Below are 3,200 nucleotides of genomic sequence, written 5' to 3'. Positions count from 1 at the left end.
TTTGTTTTACTTCAGTTTTTAGTTGGACGCTGTTACTATTATTAGAAGTGTAACAAGTCCTCATTTGTCCAGAAACATAAAGGGGGAAACACATGTGGGGTGGGAATACCAAGGCCTTTCTTTTCTGTACCTTGTCAAGAATTGAACTGTAAAAATTGATTTCAGCTGGGGAATTATTCACTATTTATTTTGACTAAAATAAGAGGTTATCGAAAAGATAGGACTTGGTGCAATTTATTTTTATAATAAGCTTTGGGAGCTCTTGGTGCAATGCAGGTTTTTACTACTTTTATTTTGTCTTTAATTTTTGCTGTTAATGGCTATGGAAAATGTTTGAATAAATACTTTGTAACAGCTTTTAATGCATGTTGCATTTAATCGGAGTAACGGGAGTGTTTATGGAAAAATGACAAATATTGCCCAAATTTAAGTAGATCTTGAATGCAAGAATTTGGTAGTAACTGTAGACAGTGTTTCATATAGTGTGTTTATTGCATTGGCTAATATTAAAAAACAGAAAATAAGCCTTATAAAGGCCTAAATGTTTATTGAAAACAGTTTCTGCTACAAAACTCTTAAGATGCCATGTAATGTGTTGACATGGACAAAGCACGCAAGGCGAGTTTCTCAGTGTGGTTGACGTGAAACAGTGGAACAGTGAAACGGATGTGCTGGTCGGCTGTGGCTCCAGTAAGTCCAGGACTGTATGACTCGGTGGGGTGGGGGGAACCTCTGAGCAGAGAACTAACAAAGAACGTTAACTAATTTTGGCTTTTGCTGCCGCCCAGTGTCGAGCATTAGAACGGCTGCATCAGCTTGAGCACAGTGTGACGCTCTGATTTCTCTCTGGTCCTCCGCACACTGACTGAGAAGGCCGACGTGCAGGACCTGCATGCAACAAGAAAATGGAGAGCTGTAGAAAAAGCAAATGAATGTGGAAAAGGGGAATTACTGAAGCCTGCCTGATAGTGGCATTTTTGGTGAGCAATAAACCCCCTGCTGTATTATGCAGCCACTGTAAATGTAATGAACCTCAGTGTGACCACTTTTACAGCTGCTTTCTCTTATCCATGCGGAGACAGCTGGTAAAAATTACTCGGCTCTATAAATGGGTAACTTATTGTAAATGGCTTAATTTTGTAAGTTGCTTTGGAGAAAAGCATAAGCTACATGAATAAATGAAAACCAACCAGCTGTCAGTGTGAATTTTTTAAAATTCTGATTCTCAATTGAGATTGTCAAATGTACTATACAAATTAGCTGTTAAAATTTAACTAGCAGCCTTTGAATTACTTTTATTTAGCTGATGCTTTTCTCCAAAGCAATTTACAAAATTAAGCTATTTAGTTATTTACCCATTTATACAGCAAGGTAACTTATCAGCTATATAAATGGTTAAGGTTACAATTATTTACCCATTCATACAGCCTGGTAATTTTACTGGAGCAATTTAGGGTAAGTATATTGCTCAAGAGTACTACAAGTGGAGGTGAAAATCAAACTCATGACATTTGAGTCCAAAGGCAGCAGTGCTAACCACTACATTACCAGCTGTCCTATTAGTGTCACTAAATGTAAAGGTATTCAAGAATAAACTCACAATTTGACTTGCCCCAGTACACATGGAACATATATTTGTAATGCTGTGGGGGGGGGACTGTGGCCCACAGCACAGTTTAGTCTATATCAAAACAGTAAAAAAAAAAAAAAAAAAAGTGAAGTCTGCATGAAAAATGAAATTTCCTTTTCATTTAGAAAATAAATGCATAAAGTACATGGTTCATAAGACAAACCAGAACGATTTGTGTTCCGACCAGCGATATTTACAAAACAGCGACAGCAGTCGGTGGATTGTGGTACTACAAAAACATCCTGAAACCTTATTTTCACAACATCAAGATTCAAGATTTGTCACATAGTTATACACACACACAACCTGTAGTGAAATGTTAATCTAGTCAACTCTGTAGACTGTGCAAACAAGACAATATATTTAAAGAAATACATTTGAAAAAAGACAAATATATAATTTAAAAAAAAAAAAGCACCAGCAAGATTTCCCTTACCTTAAAAAGGTGAAAATGATTTAATGCACCGAAACAAATATATAAAAATCACAAATGGCGTATTGGCATCCGTTGCCAAACTTTTTGCTTTCGTGTGGCAGCAGGAGCCTTTGAGAAATCATGGCAGAGCTTTAAAGGACCCTCTATCATTTCCTTTTTCAATGTGCAGCTTGAGGGTGAGGTCATGCGGAAGAAAGTGGATGATTTTACGATGTCACATAGCACTTTGGCGAAGCTGTTGCTTTTAAAAATTGCTTCCTCTTTCTCCCCAGACCTAAAGCAACCTGTCTCCAGTAATTTTATGGGCTGACGTGCCTATCTCCAAGCTAGATGTCTGCCTCCTGGTCCTGGTTGTACCCTGGGGCTGACAGATGGGGTCTGCCACATTACCTCAATTCTTTGTTTCAGTGGAAGAAAAAGTAAATGCTTACATTTATTCATTTAGCTGGTGCTTTTCTCCAAAGCACCTTACAATGTTAGTCTACAGCTGGGTAGTTTTACTGGAGCAACTTAGGGTAAGTATCTTGCTCAAGGGTACTGCAGCCAGAGGTAAGATTCATACTTGCAACCTTTAGGGTCCAAGGCAGAATCGCTACCCACTACGCTACCAGCTGTCTCGCTTGCTAATGCCCTGAAGCGACAGCAATCTTCCGGACATGAAACAGTACATTAATAGCAATAATAACTGCTTGTCCTGAGGAGGGTCATGGTGAGCTGGAGCCTATCCTGGAGACATTGGGTACAAAACTGAAGGGGGCACACCTTGGATGGGACACCATTCCATTGCAGGACCACAACTATGTACCCAGGCACACAGCTGGGTGAAGGTACTGGAGCGATGGCAGGGCAAGCATCTTCCTCAAGGGCACCACAGCCGGAACCAGGCACCTCCGGAGTTAAAGGCAGTCACCCTTAATAACAATCATCACACAATGAATACAAGCACATGTCCCAAGCCCGGTGGCGGCAAGCTGGAGCCTAACCCAGCAACAGAGGGCACATCCAGGATGGGATGCCAGTCCGCACCCCAGCAGAGCTCGAACCCCAGACCCACCACATAGCGCACCAGCTCAACCCACCGCACCACCACACCTCCCATTATTATCAATAATAGTAATAATAATAGCAGTAGAC

Source organism: Scleropages formosus, chromosome 3 (assembly GCF_900964775.1).
Source record: "Scleropages formosus chromosome 3, fSclFor1.1, whole genome shotgun sequence".
In the NCBI taxonomy this organism is placed as follows: Eukaryota; Metazoa; Chordata; class Actinopteri; order Osteoglossiformes; family Osteoglossidae; genus Scleropages; species Scleropages formosus.
Note: the sequence above shows the minus strand (reverse complement) of the source record.